This window comes from Rhea pennata, chromosome 23, assembly GCF_028389875.1.
Source record: "Rhea pennata isolate bPtePen1 chromosome 23, bPtePen1.pri, whole genome shotgun sequence".
NCBI lineage: Eukaryota > Metazoa > Chordata > Aves > Rheiformes > Rheidae > Rhea > Rhea pennata.
In genome coordinates, this window is record NC_084685.1 from 127,559 (window position 1) to 147,869 (window position 20,311).

Here is a 20,311-nt window from a genome sequence, read left to right on the forward strand (position 1 = left end):
GCCTCGGGGCTGCTTCTGAGCACGGAGGCACGCCTACAAGCCAGCTGAGATGGGCTTTGCCTAAGAGTCAGGGAAGTGGCGAGCAGAACAAGGGATGTGCTGCACAGGTTCCCTCTTAGGCAGATTCCCTCCTGGGGCTCTTAGTTCTCTTGCCTTAGTGCCCTGCTTTGTTTGGAGGCTGTTTGCGGACAGCAGCACACACAGCGGGAAGGTGCGCGCTGGCCAGCTCCAAGTCTCGGCACATAGAAGGGCAACCCAGGCACCTGCTCGCAGTTTGTCCCGGGCATGGGAAGCAGCATGCTGCGTGCCCAGAAGACATCCCGCACTGTCCTGCCTGCCACGGGGCTGCTTCTGAGCACGGAGGCACGCCTACAAGCCAGCTGAGATGGGCTTTGCCTAAGAGTCAGGGAAGTGGCGAGCGGAACAGAGGATGTGCTGCACAGCTTCCCTCTTAGGCAGATTCCCTCCTGGGGCGCTTGCTTCTCTTGCCTTAGTGCCCTGCTTTGTTTGGAGGCTGTTTGCAGGCAGCAGCACACACAGCGGGAAGGTGCGCGCTGGCCAGCTCCAAGTCTCGGCACATAGAAGCGCAAGCCAGGGACCTGCTCGCGGTTTGTCCCGGGCATGGGAAGCAGCATGCTGCGTGCCCAGAAGACATCCCGAGATGTCCTGCCTGCCACGGGGCTGCTTCTGAGCACGGAGGCACGCCTACAAGCCAGCTGAGATGGGCTTTGCCTAAGAGTCAGGGAAGTGGCGAGCGGAACAAGGGATGTGCTGCACAGGTTCCCTCGCAGGCAGATTCCCACCTGGGGTGCTTACTTCTCTTGCCTTAGTGCCCTGCTTTGTTTGGAGGCTGTTTGCAGGCAGCAGCACACACAGCGGGAAGGTGCGCGCTGGCCAGCTCCAAGTCTCTGCACATAGAAGCGGAAGCGATGCACCTGCTCGCGCTTTGTCCCGGGCATGGGAAGCAGCATGCTGCGTGCCCAGATTACTTCTCGCACTGTCCTGCCTGCCTCGGGGCTGCTTCTGAGCACGGAGGCACGCCTACAAGCCAGCTGAGATGGGCTTTGCCTAAGAGTCAGGGAAGTGGCGAGCGGAACAAGGGATGTGCTGCACAGCTTCCCTCTTAGGCAGATTCCCTCCTGGGGCGCTTACTTCTCTTGCCTTAGTGCCCTGCTTTGTTTGGAGGCTGTTTGCGGGCAGCACCACACACAGCGGGAAGGTGCGCACTGGCCAGCTCCAAGTCTCGGCACATAAAAGCGCAAGCGAGTCGCCTGCTCACGCTTTGTCCCAGGCATGGGAAGCAGCATGCTGCGTGCCCAGATTACTTCTCGCACTGTCCTGCCTGCCACGGGGCTGCTTCTGAGCACGGAGGCACGCCTACAAGCCAGCTGAGATGGGCTTTGCCTAAGAGTCAGGGAAGTGGCGAGCGGAACAAGGGATGTGCTGCACAGCTTCCCTCTTAGGCAGATTCCCTCCTGGGGCTCTTAGTTTTCTTGCCTTAGTGCCCTGCTTTGTTTGGAGGCTGTTTGCGGACAGCAGCACACACAGCGGGAAGGTGCGCGCTGGCCAGCTCCAAGTCTCGGCACATAGAAGGGCAACCCAGGCACCTGCTCGCAGTTTGTCCCGGGCATGGGAAGCAGCATGCTGCGTGCCCAGAGTACTTCTCGCAGTGTCCTGCCTGCCTCGGGGCTGCTTCTGAGCACGGAGGCACGCCTACAAGCCAGCTGAGATGGGCTTTGCCTAAGAGTCAGGGAAGTGGCGAGCAGAACAAGGGATGTGCTGCACAGGTTCCCTCTTAGGCAGATTCCCTCCTGGGGCTCTTAGTTCTCTTGCCTTAGTGCCCTGCTTTGTTTGGAGGCTGTTTGCGGACAGCAGCACACACAGCGGGAAGGTGCGCGCTGGCCAGCTCCAAGTCTCGGCACATAGAAGCGCAACCCAGGCACCTGCTCGCAGTTTGTCCCGGGCATGGGAAGCAGCATGCTGCGTGCCCAGAAGACATCCCGCACTGTCCTGCCTGCCACGGGGCTGCTTCTGAGCACGGAGGCACGCCTACAAGCCAGCTGAGATGGGCTTTGCCTAAGAGTCAGGGAAGTGGCGAGCGGAACAAAGGATGTGCTGCACAGGTTCCCTCTTAGGCAGATTCCCTCCTGGGGCGCTTGCTTCTCTTGCCTTAGTGCCCTGCTTTGTTTGGAGGCTGTTTGCGGGCAGCAGCACACACAGCGGGAAGGTGCGCGCTGGCCAGCTCCAAGTCTCGGCACATAGAAGGGCAACCCAGGCACCTGCTCGCGCTTTGTCCCGGGCATGGGAAGCAGCATGCTGCGTGCCCAGAGTACTTCTCGCACTGTCCTGCCTGCCACGGGGCTGCTTCTGAGCACGGAGGCACGCCTACAAGCCAGCTGAGATGGGCTTTGCCTAAGAGTCAGGGAAGTGGCGAGCGGAACAGAGGATGTGCTGCACAGCTTCCCTCTTAGGCAGATTCCCTCCTGGGGCGCTTGCTTCTCTTGCCTTAGTGCCCTGCTTTGTTTGGAGGCTGTTTGCAGGCAGCAGCACACACAGCGGGAAGGTGCGCGCTGGCCAGCTCCAAGTCTCTGCACATAGAAGCGGAAGCGATGCACCTGCTCGCGCTTTGTCCCGGGCATGGGAAGCAGCATGCTGCGTGCCCAGATTACTTCTCGCACTGTCCTGCCTGCCACGGGGCTGCTTCTGAGCACGGAGGCACGCCTACAAGCCAGCTGAGATGGGCTTTGCCTAAGAGTCAGGGAAGTGGCGAGCGGAACAAGGGATGTGCTGCACAGCTTCCCTCTTAGGCAGATTCCCTCCTGGGGCTCTTAGTTCTCTTGCCTTAGTGCCCTGCTTTGTTTGGAGGCTGTTTGCGGACAGCAGCACACACAGCGGGAAGGTGCGCGCTGGCCAGCTCCAAGTCTCGGCACATAGAAGGGCAAGCCAGGCACCTGCTCGCAGTTTGTCCCGGGCATGGGAAGCAGCATGCTGCGTGCCCAGAGTACTTCTCGCTGTGTCCTGCCAGCCTCGGGGCTGCTTCTGAGCACGGAGGCACGCCTACAAGCCAGCTGAGATGGGCTTTGCCTAAGAGTCAGGGAAGTGGCGAGCAGAACAAGGGATGTGCTGCACAGGTTCCCTCGCAGGCAGATTCCCTCCTGGGGCTCTTAGTTCTCTTGCCTTAGTGCCTTGCTTTGTTTGGAGGCTGTTTGCGGACAGCAGCACACACAGCGGGAAGGTGCGCTCTGGCCAGCTCCAAGTCTCGGCACATAGAAGCGCAAGCCAGGGACCTGCTCGCGGTTTGTCCCGGGCATGGGAAGCAGCATGCTGCGTGCCCAGAAGACATCCCGAGATGTCCTGCCTGCCACGGGGCTGCTTCTGAGCACGGAGGCACGCCTACAAGCCAGCTGAGATGGGCTTTGCCTAAGAGTCAGGGAAGTGGCGAGCGGAACAAGGGATGTGCTGCACAGGTTCCCTCGCAGGCAGATTCCCACCTGGGGTGCTTACTTCTCTTGCCTTAGTGCCCTGCTTTGTTTGGAGGCTGTTTGCAGGCAGCAGCACACACAGCGGGAAGGTGCGCGCTGGCCAGCTCCAAGTCTCTGCACATAGAAGCGGAAGCGATGCACCTGCTCGCGCTTTGTCCCGGGCATGGGAAGCAGCATGCTGCGTGCCCAGATTACTTCTCGCACTGTCCTGCCTGCCTCGGGGCTGCTTCTGAGCACGGAGGCACGCCTACAAGCCAGCTGAGATGGGCTTTGCCTAAGAGTCAGGGAAGTGGCGAGCGGAACAAGGGATGTGCTGCACAGGTTCCCTCGCAGGCAGATTCCCTCCTGGGGCGCTTACTTCTCTTGCCTTAGTGCCCTGCTTTGTTTGGAGGCTGTTTGCGGGCAGCACCACACACAGCGGGAAGGTGCGCACTGGCCAGCTCCAAGTCTCGGCACATAGAAGCGCAAGCGAGTCGCCTGCTCACGCTTTGTCCCAGGCATGGGAAGCAGCATGCTGCGTGCCCAGATTACTTCTCGCACTGTCCTGCCTGCCACGGGGCTGCTTCTGAGCACGGAGGCACGCCTACAAGCCAGCTGAGATGGGCTTTGCCTAAGAGTCAGGGAAGTGGCGAGCGGAACAAGGGATGTGCTGCACAGGTTCCCTCTTAGGCAGATTCCCTCCTGGGGCTCTTAGTTTTCTTGCCTTAGTGCCCTGCTTTGTTTGGAGGCTGTTTGCGGACAGCAGCACACACAGCGGGAAGGTGCGCGCTGGCCAGCTCCAAGTCTCGGCACATAGAAGGGCAACCCAGGCACCTGCTCGCAGTTTGTCCCGGGCATGGGAAGCAGCATGCTGCGTGCCCAGAGTACTTCTCGCAGTGTCCTGCCTGCCTCGGGGCTGCTTCTGAGCACGGAGGCACGCCTACAAGCCAGCTGAGATGGGCTTTGCCTAAGAGTCAGGGAAGTGGCGAGCGGAACAAGGGATGTGCTGCACAGCTTCCCTCGCAGGCAGATTCCCTCCTGGGGCGCTTACTTCTCTTGCCTTAGTGCCCTGCTTTGGAGGCTGTTTGCGGACAGCAGCACACACAGCGGGAAGGTGCACGCTGGCCAGCTCCAAGTCTCGGCACATAGAAGCGCAACCCAGGCACCTGCTCGCGCTTTGTCCCGGGCATGGGAAGCAGCATGCTGCGTGCCCAGAAGACATCCCGCACTGTCCTGCCTGCCACGGGGCTGCTTCTGAGCACGGAGGCACGCCTACAAGCCAGCTGAGATGGGCTTTGCCTAAGAGTCAGGGAAGTGGCGAGCGGAACAAGGGATGTGCTGCACAGGTTCCCTCTTAGGCAGATTCCCACCTGGGGTGCTTACTTCTCTTGCCTTAGTGCCCTGCTTTGTTTGGAGGCTGTTTGCAGGCAGCAGCACACACAGCGGGAAGGTGCGCGCTGGCCAGCTGCAAGTCTCTGCACATAGAAGCGGAAGCGATGCACCTGCTCGCGCTTTGTCCCGGGCATGGGAAGCAGCATGCTGCGTGCCCAGATTACTTCTCGCACTGTCCTGCCTGCCTCGGGGCTGCTTCTGAGCACGGAGGCACGCCTACAAGCCAGCTGAGATGGGCTTTGCCTAAGAGTCAGGGAAGTGGCGAGCGGAACAAGGGATGTGCTGCACAGCTTCCCTCTTAGGCAGATTCCTTCCTGGGGCTCTTAGTTCTCTTGCCTTAGTGCCCTGCTTTGTTTGGAGGCTGTTTGCGGACAGCAGCACACACAGCGGGAAGGTGCGCGCTGGCCAGCTCCAAGTCTCGGCACATAGAAGGGCAACCCAGGCACCTGCTCGCAGTTTGACCCGGGCATGGGAAGCAGCATGCTGCGTGCCCAGAGTACTTCTCGCACTGTCCTGCCTGCCACGGGGCTGCTTCTGAGCACGGAGGCACGCCTACAAGCCAGCTGAGATGGGCTTTGCCTAAGAGTCAGGGAAGTGGCGAGCGGAACAAGGGATGTGCTGCACAGGTTCCCTCGCAGGCAGATTCCCTCCTGGGGTGCTTACTTCTCTTGCCTTAGTGCCCTGCTTTGTTTGGAGGCTGTTTGCAGGCAGCAGCACACACAGCGGGAAGGTGCGCGCTGGCCAGCTCCAAGTCTCGGCACATAGAAGCGCAAGCGAGTCGCCTGCTCGCGGTTTGTCCCGGGCATGGGAAGCAGCATGCTGCGTGCCCAGAAGACATCCCGCACTGTCCTGCCTGCCTCGGGGCTGCTTCTGAGCACGGAGGCACGCCTACAAGCCAGCTGAGATGGGCTTTGCCTAAGAGTCAGGGAAGTGGCGAGCGGAACAAGGGATGTGCTGCACAGCTTCCCTCGCAGGCAGATTCCCTCCTGGGGCTCTTATTCTCTTGCCTTAGTGCCCTGCTTTGTTTGGAGGCTGTTTGCGGACAGCAGCACACACAGCGGGAGGTGCGCGCTGGCCAGCTCCAAGTCTCGGCACATAGACGCGCAAGCCAGGCACCTGCTCGCGGTTTGTCCCGGGCATGGGAAGCAGCATGCTGCGTGCCCAGATTACTTCTCGCACTGTCCTGCCTGCCTCGGGGCTGCTTCTGAGCACGGAGGCACGCCTACAAGCCAGCTGAGATGGGCTTTGCCTAAGAGTCAGGGAAGTGGCGAGCGGAACAAGGGATGTGCTGCACAGCTTCCCTCGCAGGCAGATTCCCTCCTGGGGCTCTTAGTTCTCTTGCCTTAGTGCCCTGCTTTGTTTGGAGGCTGTTTGCGGACAGCAGCACACACAGCGGGAAGGTGCGCGCTGGCCAGCTCCAAGTCTCGGCACATAGAAGGGCAACCCAGGCACCTGCTCGCAGTTTGACCCGGGCATGGGAAGCAGCATGCTGCGTGCCCAGAGTACTTCTCGCACTGTCCTGCCTGCCACGGGGCTGCTTCTGAGCACGGAGGCACGCCTACAAGCCAGCTGAGATGGGCTTTGCCTAAGAGTCAGGGAAGTGGCGAGCGGAACAAGGGATGTGCTGCACAGGTTCCCTCTTAGGCAGATTCCCTCCTGGGGCGCTTACTTCTCTTGCCTTAGTGCCCTGCTTTGTTTGGAGGCTGTTTGCGGACAGCAGCACACACAGCGGGAAGGTGCGCGCTGGCCAGCTCCAAGTCTCGGCACATAGAAGCGCAAGCGAGGCACCTGCTCGCAGTTTGTCCCGGGCATCGGAAGCAGCATGCTGCGTGCCCAGATTACTTCTCGCACTGTCCTGCCTGCCTCGGGGCTGCTTCTGAGCACGGAGGCACGCCTACAAGCCAGCTGAGATGGGCTTTGCCTAAGAGTAGGGAAGTGGCGAGCGGAACAAGGGATGTGCTGCACAGGTTCCCTCGCAGGCAGATTCCCTCCTGGGGTGCTTAGTTCTCTTGCCTTAGTGCCCTGCTTTGTTTGGAGGCTGTTTGCGGACAGCAGCACACACAGCGGGAAGGTGCGCGCTGGCCAGCTCCAAGTCTCGGCACATAGAAGCGCAAGCCAGGCACCTGCTCGCGGTTTGTCCCGGGCATGGGAAGCAGCATGCTGCGTGCCCAGAAGACATCCCGCACTGTCCTGCCTGCCACGGGGCTGCTTCTGAGCACGGAGGCACGCCTACAAGCCAGCTGAGATGGGCTTTGCCTAAGAGTCAGGGAAGTGGCGAGCGGAACAAGGGATGTGCTGCACAGGTTCCCTCGCAGGCAGATTCCCTCCTGGGGTGCTTAGTTCTCTTGCCTTAGTGCCCTGCTTTGTTTGGAGGCTGTTTGCGGACAGCAGCACACACAGCGGGAAGGTGCGCGCTGGCCAGGTCCAAGTCTCTGCACATAGAAGCGCAAGCCAGGCACCTGCTCGCGCTTTGTCCCGGGCATGGGAAGCAGCATGCTGCGTGCCCAGATTACTTCTCGCACTGTCCTGCCTGCCACGGGGCTGCTTCTGAGCACGGAGGCACGCCTACAAGCCAGCTGAGATGGGCTTTGCCTAAGAGTCAGGGAAGTGGCGAGCGGAACAAGGGATGTGCTGCACAGGTTCCCTCGCAGGCAGATTCCCTCCTGGGGCGCTTACTTCTCTTGCCTTAGTGCCCTGCTTTGTTTGGAGGCTGTTTGCGGACAGCAGCACACACAGCGGGAAGGTGCGCGCTGGCCAGCTCCAAGTCTCGGCACATAGAAGCGCAAGCCAGGCACCTGCTCGCGGTTTGTCCCGGGCATGGGAAGCAGCATGCTGCGTGCCCAGAAGACATCCCGCACTGTCCTGCCTGCCACGGGGCTGCTTCTGAGCACGGAGGCACGCCTACAAGCCAGCTGAGATGGGCTTTGCCTAAGAGTCAGGGAAGTGGCGAGCGGAACAAGGGATGTGCTGCACAGGTTCCCTCGCAGGCAGATTCCCTCCTGGGGTGCTTACTTCTCTTGCCTTAGTGCCCTGCTTTGTTTGGAGGCTGTTTGCAGGCAGCAGCACACACAGCGGGAAGGTGCGCGCTGGCCAGCTCCAAGTCTCGGCACATAGACGCGCAAGCCAGGCACCTGCTCGCAGTTTGTCCCGGGCATGGGAAGCAGCATGCTGCGTGCCCAGATTACTTCTCGCACTGTCCTGCCTGCCTCGGGGCTGCTTCTGAGCACGGAGGCACGCCTACAAGCCAGCTGAGATGGGCTTTGCCTAAGAGTCAGGGAAGTGGCGAGCGGAACAAGGGATGTGCTGCACAGCTTCCCTCGCAGGCAGATTCCCTCCTGGGGCTCTTAGTTCTCTTGCCTTAGTGCCCTGCTTTGTTTGGAGGCTGTTTGCGGACAGCAGCACACACAGCGGGAAGGTGCGCGCTGGCCAGCTCCAAGTCTCGGCACATAGAAGGGCAACCCAGGCACCTGCTCGCAGTTTGACCCGGGCATGGGAAGCAGCATGCTGCGTGCCCAGAGTACTTCTCGCACTGTCCTGCCTGCCACGGGGCTGCTTCTGAGCACGGAGGCACGCCTACAAGCCAGCTGAGATGGGCTTTGCCTAAGAGTCAGGGAAGTGGCGAGCGGAACAAGGGATGTGCTGCACAGGTTCCCTCTTAGGCAGATTCCCTCCTGGGGCGCTTACTTCTCTTGCCTTAGTGCCCTGCTTTGTTTGGAGGCTGTTTGCGGACAGCAGCACACACAGCGGGAAGGTGCGCGCTGGCCATCTCCAAGTCTCGGCACATAGAAGCGCAAGCCAGGCACCTGCTATCAGTTTGTCCCGGGCATGGGAAGCAGCATGCTGCGTGCCCAGATTACTTCTCGCACTGTCCTGCCTGCCTCGGGGCTGCTTCTGAGCACGGAGGCACGCCTACAAGCCAGCTGAGATGGGCTTTGCCTAAGAGTAGGGAAGTGGCGAGCGGAACAAGGGATGTGCTGCACAGGTTCCCTCGCAGGCAGATTCCCACCTGGGGTGCTTAGTTCTCTTGCCTTAGTGCCCTGCTTTGTTTGGAGGCTGTTTGCAGGCAGCAGCACACACAGCGGGAAGGTGCGCGCTGGCCAGCTCCAAGTCTCGGCACATAGAAGCGGAAGCGATGCACCTGCTCGCGCTTTGTCCCGGGCATGGGAAGCAGCATGCTGCGTGCCCAGATTACTTCTCGCACTGTCCTGCCTGCCTCGGGGCTGCTTCTGAGCACGGAGGCACGCCTACAAGCCAGCTGAGATGGGCTTTGCCTAAGAGTGAGGGAAGTGGCGAGCGGAACAAGGGATGTGCTGCACAGCTTCCCTCTTAGGCAGATTCCCTCCTGGGGCGCTTACTTCTCTTGCCTTAGTGCCCTGCTTTGTTTGGAGGCTGTTTGCGGACAGCAGCACACACAGCGGGAAGGTGCGCGCTGGCCAGCTCCAAGTCTCGGCACATAGAAGCGCAACCCAGGCACCTGCTCGCAGTTTGTCCCGGGCATGGGAAGCAGCATGCTGCGTGCCCAGAAGACATCCCGCACTGTCCTGCCTGCCACGGGGCTGCTTCTGAGCACGGAGGCACGCCTACAAGCCAGCTGAGATGGGCTTTGCCTAAGAGTCAGGGAAGTGGCGAGCGGAACAAGGGATGTGCTGCACAGGTTCCCTCGCAGGCAGATTCCCTCCTGGGGTGCTTACTTCTCTTGCCTTAGTGCCCTGCTTTGTTTGGAGGCTGTTTGCAGGCAGCAGCACACACAGCGGGAAGGTGCGCGCTGGCCAGCTCCAAGTCTCGGCACATAGAAGCGTAAGCGAGTCGCCTGCTCGCGGTTTGTCCCGGGCATGGGAAGCAGCATGCTGCGTGCCCAGAAGACATCCCGCACTGTCCTGCCTGCCTCGGGGCTGCTTCTGAGCACGGAGGCACGCCTACAAGCCAGCTGAGATGGGCTTTGCCTAAGAGTCAGGGAAGTGGCGAGCGGAACAAGGGATGTGCTGCACAGCTTCCCTCGCAGGCAGATTCCCTCCTGGGGCTCTTATTCTCTTGCCTTAGTGCCCTGCTTTGTTTGGAGGCTGTTTGCGGACAGCAGCACACACAGCGGGAAGGTGCGCGCTGGCCAGCTCCAAGTCTCGGCACATAGACGCGCAAGCCAGGCACCTGCTCGCGGTTTGTCCCGGGCATGGGAAGCAGCATGCTGCGTGCCCAGATTACTTCTCGCACTGTCCTGCCTGCCTCGGGGCTGCTTCTGAGCACGGAGGCACGCCTACAAGCCAGCTGAGATGGGCTTTGCCTAAGAGTCAGGGAAGTGGCGAGCGGAACAAGGGATGTGCTGCACAGCTTCCCTCGCAGGCAGATTCCCTCCTGGGGCTCTTAGTTCTCTTGCCTTAGTGCCCTGCTTTGTTTGGAGGCTGTTTGCGGACAGCAGCACACACAGCGGGAAGGTGCGCGCTGGCCAGCTCCAAGTCTCGGCACATAGAAGGGCAACCCAGGCACCTGCTCGCAGTTTGACCCGGGCATGGGAAGCAGCATGCTGCGTGCCCAGAGTACTTCTCGCACTGTCCTGCCTGCCACGGGGCTGCTTCTGAGCACGGAGGCACGCCTACAAGCCAGCTGAGATGGGCTTTGCCTAAGAGTCAGGGAAGTGGCGAGCGGAACAAGGGATGTGCTGCACAGGTTCCCTCTTAGGCAGATTCCCTCCTGGGGCGCTTACTTCTCTTGCCTTAGTGCCCTGCTTTGTTTGGAGGCTGTTTGCGGACAGCAGCACACACAGCGGGAAGGTGCGCGCTGGCCATCTCCAAGTCTCGGCACATAGAAGCGCAAGCGAGGCACCTGCTCGCAGTTTGTCCCGGGCATGGGAAGCAGCATGCTGTGTGCCCAGATTACTTCTCGCACTGTCCTGCCTGCCTCGGGGCTGCTTCTGAGCACGGAGGCACGCCTACAAGCCAGCTGAGATGGGCTTTGCCTAAGAGTAGGGAAGTGGCGAGCGGAACAAGGGATGTGCTGCACAGGTTCCCTCGCAGGCAGATTCCCTCCTGGGGTGCTTAGTTCTCTTGCCTTAGTGCCCTGCTTTGTTTGGAGGCTGTTTGCGGACAGCAGCACACACAGCGGAAGGTGCGCGCTGGCCAGCTCCAAGTCTCGGCACATAGAAGCGCAAGCCAGGCACCTGCTCGCGGTTTGTCCCGGGCATGGGAAGCAGCATGCTGCGTGCCCAGAAGACATCCCGCACTGTCCTGCCTGCCCCGGGGCTGCTTCTGAGCACGGAGGCACGCCTACAAGCCAGCTGAGATGGGCTTTGCCTAAGAGTCAGGGAAGTGGCGAGCGGAACAAGGGATGTGCTGCACAGCTTCCCTCGCAGGCAGATTCCCACCTGGGGTGCTTAGTTCTCTTGCCTTAGTGCCCTGCTTTGTTTGGAGGCTGTTTGCAGGCAGCAGCACACACAGCGGGAAGGTGCGCGCTGGCCAGCTCCAAGTCTCGGCACATAGAAGCGGAAGCGATGCACCTGCTCGCGCTTTGTCCCGGGCATGGGAAGCAGCATGCTGCGTGCCCAGATTACTTCTCGCACTGTCCTGCCTGCCTCGGGGCTGCTTCTGAGCACGGAGGCACGCCTACAAGCCAGCTGAGATGGGCTTTGCCTAAGAGTGAGGGAAGTGGCGAGCGGAACAAGGGATGTGCTGCACAGGTTCCCTCGCAGGCAGATTCCCTCCTGGGGCGCTTACTTCTCTTGCCTTAGTGCCCTGCTTTGTTTGGAGGCTGTTTGCGGGCAGCAGCACACACAGCGGGAAGGTGCGCACTGGCCAGCTCCAAGTCTCGGCACATAGAAGCGCAAGCGAGTCGCCTGCTCGCGCTTTGTCCCGGGCATGGGAAGCAGCATGCTGCGTGCCCAGATTACTTCTCGCACTGTCCTGCCTGCCACGGGGCTGCTTCTGAGCACGGAGGCACGCCTACAAGCCAGCTGAGATGGGCTTTGCCTAAGAGTCAGGGAAGTGGCGAGCGGAACAAGGGATGTGCTGCACAGCTTCCCTCGCAGGCAGATTCCCTCCTGGGGCTCTTAGTTCTCTTGCCTTAGTGCCCTGCTTTGTTTGGAGGCTGTTTGCGGACAGCAGCACACACAGCGGGAAGGTGCGCGCTGGCCAGCTCCAAGTCTCGGCACATAGAAGGGCAACCCAGGCACCTGCTCGCAGTTTGTCCCGGGCATGGGAAGCAGCATGCTGCGTGCCCAGAGTACTTCTCGCTGTGTCCTGCCTGCCTCGGGGCTGCTTCTGAGCACGGAGGCACGCCTACAAGCCAGCTGAGATGGGCTTTGCCTAAGAGTCAGGGAAGTGGCGAGCAGAACAAGGGATGTGCTGCACAGCTTCCCTCGCAGGCAGATTCCCTCCTGGGGCTCTTAGTTCTCTTGCCTTAGTGCCCTGCTTTGTTTGGAGGCTGTTTGCGGACAGCAGCACACACAGCGGGAAGGTGCGCGCTGGCCAGCTCCAAGTCTCGGCACATAGAAGCGCAAGCCAGGGACCTGCTCGCGGTTTGTCCTGGGCATGGGAAGCAGCATGCTGCGTGCCCAGAAGACATCCCGCACTGTCCTGCCTGCCACGGGGCTGCTTCTGAGCACGGAGGCATGCCTACAAGCCAGCTGAGATGGGCTTTGCCTAAGAGTCAGGGAAGTGGCGAGCGGAACAAGGGATGTGCTGCACAGGTTCCCTCGCAGGCAGATTCCCTCCTGGGGTGCTTAGTTCTCTTGCCTTAGTGCCCTGCTTTGTTTGGAGGCTGTTTGCAGGCAGCAGCACACACAGCGGGAAGGTGCGCGCTGGCCAGCTCCAAGTCTCGGCACATAGAAGGGCAACCCAGGCACCTGCTCGCGCTTTGTCCCGGGCATGGGAAGCAGCATGCTGCGTGCCCAGAGTACTTCTCGCACTGTCCTGCCTGCCACGGGGCTGCTTCTGAGCACGGAGGCACGCCTACAAGCCAGCTGAGATGGGCTTTGCCTAAGAGTCAGGGAAGTGGCGAGCGGAACAAGGGATGTGCTGCACAGGTTCCCTCTTAGGCAGATTCCCTCCTGGGGCGCTTACTTCTCTTGCCTTAGTGCCCTGCTTTGTTTGGAGGCTGTTTGCGGACAGCAGCACACACAGCGGGAAGGTGCGCGCTGGCCAGCTCCAAGTCTCGGCAAATAGAAGGGCAACCCAGGCACCTGCTCGCGCTTTGTCCCGGGCATGGGAAGCAGCATGCTGCATGCCCAGAGTACTTCTCGCAGTGTCCTGCCTTCCTCGGGGCTGCTTCTGAGCACGGAGGCACGCCTACAAGCCAGCTGAGATGGGCTTTGCCTAAGAGTCAGGGAAGTGGCGAGCAGAACAAGGGATGTGCTGCACAGCTTCCCTCTTAGGCAGATTCCCTCCTGGGGCTCTTATTCTCTTGCCTTAGTGCCCTGCTTTGTTTGGAGGCTGTTTGCGGACAGCAGCACACACAGCGGGAAGGTGCGCGCTGGCCAGCTCCAAGTCTCGGCACATAGAAGCGCAAGCGAGGCACCTGCTCGCGGTTTGTCCCGGGCATGGGAAGCAGCATGCTGCGTGCCCAGAAGACATCCCGCACTGTCCTGCCTGCCACGGGGCTGCTTCTGAGCACGGAGGCACGCCTACAAGCCAGCTGAGATGGGCTTTGCCTAAGAGTCAGGGAAGTGGCGAGCAGAACAAGGGATGTGCTGCACAGGTTCCCTCTTAGGCAGATTCCCTCCTGGGGCGCTTACTTCTCTTGCCTTAGTGCCCTGCTTTGTTTGGAGGCTGTTTGCGGACAGCAGCACACACAGCGGGAAGGTGCGCGCTGGCCAGCTCCAAGTCTCGGCACATAGAAGCGCAAGCCAGGCACCTGCTCGCGCTTTGTCCCGGGCATGGGAAGCAGCATGCTGCGTGCCCAGATTACTTCTCGCACTGTCCTGCCTGCCTCGGGGCTGCTTCTGAGCACGGAGGCACGCCTACAAGCCAGCTGAGATGGGCTTTGCCTAAGAGTCAGGGAAGTGGCGAGCGGAACAAGGGATGTGCTGCACAGGTTCCCTCTTAGGCAGATTCCCTCCTGGGGCGCTTACTTCTCTTGCCTTAGTGCCCTGCTTTGTTTGGAGGCTGTTTGCGGACAGCAGCACACACAGCGGGAAGGTGCGCGCTGGCCAGCTCCAAGTCTCGGCACATAGAAGCGCAAGCCAGGGACCTGCTCGCGGTTTGTCCCGGGCATGGGAAGCAGCATGCTGCGTGCCCAGAAGACATCCCGCACTGTCCTGCCTGCCACGGGGCTGCTTCTGAACACGGAGGCACGCCTACAAGCCAGCTGAGATGGGCTTTGCCTAAGAGTCAGGGAAGTGGCGAGCGGAACAAGGGATGTGCTGCACAGCTTCCCTCGCAGGCAGATTCCCTCCTGGGGCGCTTACTTCTCTTGCCTTAGTGCCCTGCTTTGTTTGGAGGCTGTTTGCGGGCAGCAGCACACACAGCGGGAAGGTGCGCACTGGCCAGCTCCAAGTCTCGGCACATAGAAGCGCAAGCCAGGCACCTGCTCGCGGTTTGTCCCGGGCATGGGAAGCAGCATGCTGCGTGCCCAGATTACTTCTCGCACTGTCCTGCCTGCCACGGGGCTGCTTCTGAGCACGGAGGCACGCCTACAAGCCAGCTGAGATGGGCTTTGCCTAAGAGTCAGGGAAGTGGCGAGCGGAACAAGGGATGTGCTGCACAGGTTCCCTCGCAGGCAGATTCCCTCCTGGGGCGCTTACTTCTCTTGCCTTAGTGCCCTGCTTTGTTTGGAGGCTGTTTGCAGGCAGCAGCACACACAGCGGGAAGGTGCGCGCTGGCCAGCTCCAAGTCTCGGCAAATAGAAGGGCAACCCAGGCACCTGCTCGCGCTTTGTCCCGGGCATGGGAAGCAGCATGCTGCATGCCCAGAGTACTTCTCGCAGTGTCCTGCCTGCCTCCGGTCTGCTTCTGAGCACGGAGGCACGCCTACAAGCCAGCTGAGATGGGCTTTGCCTAAGAGTCAGGGAAGTGGCGAGCAGAACAAGGGATGTGCTGCACAGGTTCCCTCTTAGGCAGATTCCCTCCTGGGGCTCTTATTCTCTTGCCTTAGTGCCCTGCTTTGTTTGGAGGCTGTTTGCGGACAGCAGCACACACAGCGGGAAGGTGCGCGCTGGCCATCTCCAAGTCTCGGCACATAGAAGCGCAAGCCAGGCACCTGCTCGCGGTTTGTCCCGGGCATGGGAAGCAGCATGCTGCGTGCCCAGAAGACATCCCGCACTGTCCTGCCTGCCACGGGGCTGCTTCTGAGCACGGAGGCACGCCTACAAGCCAGCTGAGATGGGCTTTGCCTAAGAGTCAGGGAAGTGGCGAGCAGAACAAGGGATGTGCTGCACAGCTTCCCTCGCAGGCAGATTCCCTCCTGGGGCGCTTACTTCTCTTGCCTTAGTGCCCTGCTTTGTTTGGAGGCTGTTTGCGGACAGCAGCACACACAGCGGGAAGGTGCGCGCTGGCCAGCTCCAAGTCTCTGCACATAGAAGCGGAAGCGATGCACCTGCTCGCGCTTTGTCCCGGGCATGGGAAGCAGCATGCTGCGTGCCCAGATTACTTCTCGCACTGTCCTGCCTGCCTCGGGGCTGCTTCTGAGCACGGAGGCACGCCTACAAGCCAGCTGAGATGGGCTTTGCCTAAGAGTCAGGGAAGTGGCGAGCGGAACAAGGGATGTGCTGCACAGCTTCCCTCTTAGGCAGATTCCTTCCTGGGGCTCTTAGTTCTCTTGCCTTAGTGCCCTGCTTTGTTTGGAGGCTGTTTGCGGACAGCAGCACACACAGCGGGAAGGTGCGCGCTGGCCAGCTCCAAGTCTCGGCACATAGAAGGGCAACCCAGGCACCTGCTCGCAGTTTGTCCCGGGCATGGGAAGCAGCATGCTGCGTGCCCAGAGTACTTCTCGCACTGTCCTGCCTGCCACGGGGCTGCTTCTGAGCACGGAGGCACGCCTACAAGCCAGCTGAGATGGGCTTTGCCTAAGAGTCAGGGAAGTGGCGAGCGGAACAAGGGATGTGCTGCACAGGTTCCCTCTTAGGCAGATTCCCTCCTGGGGCGCTTACTTCTCTTGCCTTAGTGCCCTGCTTTGTTTGGAGGCTGTTTGCGGACAGCAGCACACACAGCGGGAAGGTGCGCGCTGGCCAGCTCCAAGTCTCGGCAAATAGAAGGGCAACCCAGGCACCTGCTCTGAGTTTGTCCCGGGCATGGGAAGCAGCATGCTGCGTGCCCAGAGTACTTCTCGCACTGTCCTGCCTGCCTCGGGGCTGCTTCTGAGCACGGAGGCACGCCTACAAGCCAGCTGAGATGGGCTTTGCCTAAGAGTCAGGGAAGTGGCGAGCGGAACAAGGGATGTGCTGCACAGGTTCCCTCTTAGGCAGATTCCCTCCTGGGGCGCTTACTTCTCTTGCCTTAGTGCCCTGCTTTGTTTGGAGGCTGTTTGCGGACAGCAGCACACACAGCGGGAAGGTGCGCGCTGGCCAGCTCCAAGTCTCGGCACATAGAAGCGCAAGCCAGGGACCTGCTCGCGGTTTGTCCCGGGCATGGGAAGCAGCATGCTGCGTGCCCAGAAGACATCCCGCACTGTCCTGCCTGCCCCGGGGCTGCTTCTGAGCACGGAGGCACGCCTACAAGCCAGCTGAGATGGGCTTTGCCTAAGAGTCAGGGAAGTGGCGAGCGGAACAAGGGATGTGCTGCACAGGTTCCCTCGCAGGCAGATTCCCTCCTGGGGTGCTTACTTCTCTTGCCTTAGTGCCCTGCTTTGTTTGGAGGCTGTTTGCAGGCAGCAGCACACACAGTGGGAAGGTGCGCGCTGGCCAGCTCCAAGTCTCTGCACATAGAAGCGGAAGCGATGCACCTGCTCGCGCTTTGTCCCGGGCATGGGAAGCAGCATGCTGCGTGCCCAGATTACTTCTCGCACTGTCCTGCCTGCCTCGGGGCTGCTTCTGAGCACGGAGGCACGCCTACAAGCCAGCTGAGATGGGCTTTGCCTAAGAGTCAGGGAAGTGGCGAGCGGAACAAGGGATGTGCTGCACAGCTTCCCTCTTAGGCAGATTCCTTCCTGGGGCTCTTAGTTCTCTTGCCTTAGTGCCCTGCTTTGTTTGGAGGCTGTTTGCGGACAGCAGCACACACAGCGGGAAGGTGCGCGCTGGCCAGCTCCAAGTCTCGGCACATAGAAGGGCAACCCAGGCACCTGCTCGCAGTTTGACCCGGGCATGGGAAGCAGCATGCTGCGTGCCCAGAGTACTTCTCGCACTGTCCTGCCTGCCACGGGGCTGCTTCTGAGCACGGAGGCACGCCTACAAGCCAGCTGAGATGGGCTTTGCCTAAGAGTCAGGGAAGTGGCGAGCGGAACAAGGGATGTGCTGCACAGCTTCCCTCGCAGGCAGATTCCCTCCTGGGGCGCTTACTTCTCTTGCCTTAGTGCCCTGCTTTGTTTGGAGGCTGTTTGCGGACAGCAGCACACACAGCGGGAAGGTGCGCGCTGGCCAGCTCCAAGTCTCGGCACATAGAAGCGCAAGCGAGGCACCTGCTCGCAGTTTGTCCCGGGCATGGGAAGCAGCATGCTGCGTGCCCAGAAGACATCCCGCACTGTCCTGCCTGCCTCGGGGCTGCTTCTGAGCACGGAGGCACGCCTACAAGCCAGCTGAGATGGGCTTTGCCTAAGAGTGAGGGAAGTGGCGAGCAGAACAAGGGATGTGCTGCACAGGTTCCCTCGCAGGCAGATTCCCTCCTGGGGTGCTTACTTCTCTTGCCTTAGTGCCCTGCTTTGTTTGGAGGCTGTTTGCGGACAGCAGCACACACAGCGGGAAGGTGCGCGCTGGCCAGCTCCAAGTCTCGGCACATAGAAGCGCAAGCCAGGGACCTGCTCGCGCTTTGTCCCGGGCATGGGAAGCAGCATGCTGCGTGCCCAGAAGACATCCCGCACTGTCCTGCCTGCCACGGGGCTGCTTCTGAGCACGGAGGCACGCCTACAAGCCAGCTGAGATGGGCTTTGCCTAAGAGTCAGGGAAGTGGCGAGCGGAACAAGGGATGTGCTGCACAGCTTCCCTCGCAGGCAGATTCCCTCCTGGGGCTCTTTGTTCTCTTGCCTTAGTGCCCTGCTTTGTTTGGAGGCTGTTTGCGGACAGCAGCACACACAGCGGGAAGGTGCGCGCTGGCCAGCTCCAAGTCTCGGCACATAGAAGGGCAACCCAGGCACCTGCTCGCAGTTTGACCCGGGCATGGGAAGCAGCATGCTGCGTGCCCAGAGTACTTCTCGCACTGTCCTGCCTGCCACGGGGCTGCTTCTGAGCACGGAGGCACGCCTACAAGCCAGCTGAGATGGGCTTTGCCTAAGAGTCAGGGAAGTGGCGAGCGGAACAAGGGATGTGCTGCACAGGTTCCCTCGCAGGCAGATTCCCTCCTGGGGTGCTTAGTTCTCTTGCCTTAGTGCCCTGCTTTGTTTGGAGGCTGTTTGCAGGCAGCAGCACACACAGCGGGAAGGTGCGCGCTGGCCAGCTCCAAGTCTCGGCACATAGAAGCGGAAGCGATGCACCTGCTCGCGCTTTGTCCCGGGCATGGGAAGCAGCATGCTGCGTGCCCAGATTACTTCTCGCACTGTCCTGCCTGCCTCGGGGCTGCTTCTGAGCACGGAGGCACGCCTACAAGCCAGCTGAGATGGGCTTTGCCTAAGAGTCAGGGAAGTGGCGAGCGGAACAAGGGATGTGCTGCACAGCTTCCCTCGCAGGCAGATTCCCTCCTGGGGCGCTTACTTCTCTTGCCTTAGTGCCCTGCTTTGTTTGGAGGCTGTTTGCGGGCAGCAGCACACACAGCGGGAAGGTGCGCACTGGCCAGCTCCAAGTCTCGGCACATAGAAGCGCAAGAGAGTCGCCTGCTCGCGCTTTGTCCCGGGCATGGGAAGCAGCATGCTGCGTGCCCAGATTACTTCTCGCACTGTCCTGCCTGCCACGGGGCTGCTTCTGAGCACGGAGGCACGCCTACAAGCCAGCTGAGATGGGCTTTGCCTAAGAGTCAGGGAAGTGGCGAGCGGAACAAGGGATGTGCTGCACAGCTTCCCTCTTAGGCAGATTCCCTCCTGGGTCTCTTAGTTCTCTTGCCTTAGTGCCCTGCTTTGTTTGGAGGCTGTTTGCGGACAGCAGCACACACAGCGGGAAGGTGCGCGCTGGCCAGCTCCAAGTCTCGGCACATAGAAGCGCAACCCAGGCACCTGCTCGCAGTTTGTCCCGGGCATGGGAAGCAGCATGCTGCGTGCCCAGAGTACTTCTCGCAGTGTCCTGCCTGCCTCGGGGCTGCTTCTGAGCACGGAGGCACGCCTACAAGCCAGCTGAGATGGGCTTTGCCTAAGAGTCAGGGAAGTGGCGAGCAGAACAAGGGATGTGCTGCACAGCTTCCCTCTTAGGCAGATTCCCTCCTGGGGCTCTTTGTTCTCTTGCCTTAGTGCCCTGCTTTGTTTGGAGGCTGTTTGCGGACAGCAGCACACACAGCGGGAAGGTGCGCGCTGGCCAGCTCCAAGTCTCGGCACATAGAAGGGCAACCCAGGCACCTGCTCGCAGTTTGACCCGGGCATGGGAAGCAGCATGCTGCGTGCCCAGAGTACTTCTCGCACTGTCCTGCCTGCCACGGGGCTGCTTCTGAGCACGGAGGCACGCCTACAAGCCAGCTGAGATGGGCTTTGCCTAAGAGTCAGGGAAGTGGCGAGCGGAACAAGGGATGTGCTGCACAGGTTCCCTCGCAGGCAGATTCCCTCCTGGGGTGCTTAGTTCTCTTGCCTTAGTGCCCTGCTTTGTTTGGAGGCTGTTTGCAGGCAGCAGCACACACAGCGGGAAGGTGCGCGCTGGCCAGCTCCAAGTCTCTGCACATAGAAGCGCAAGCCAGGCACCTGCTCGCGCTTTGTCCCGGGCATGGGAAGCAGCATGCTGCGTGCCCAGATTACTTCTCGCACTGTCCTGCCTGCCACGGGGCTGCTTCTGAGCACGGAGGCACGCCTACAAGCCAGCTGAGATGGGCTTTGCCTAAGAGTCAGGGAAGTGGCGAGCGGAACAAGGGATGTGCTGCACAGGTTCCCTCGCAGGCAGATTCCCTCCTGGGGCGCTTACTTCTCTTGCCTTAGTGCCCTGCTTTGTTTGGAGGCTGTTTGCGGACAGCAGCACACACAGCGGGAAGGTGCGCGCTGGCCAGCTCCAAGTCTCGGCACATAGAAGCGCAAGCCAGGCACCTGCTCGCGGTTTGTCCCGGGCATGGGAAGCAGCATGCTGCGTGCCCAGAAGACATCCCGCACTGTCCTGCCTGCCACGGGGCTGCTTCTGAGCACGGAGGCACGCCTACAAGCCAGCTGAGATGGGCTTTGCCTAAGAGTCAGGGAAGTGGCGAGCAGAACAAGGGATGTGCTGCACAGGTTCCCTCTTAGGCAGATTCCCTCCTGGGGCTCTTATTCTCTTGCCTTAGTGCCCTG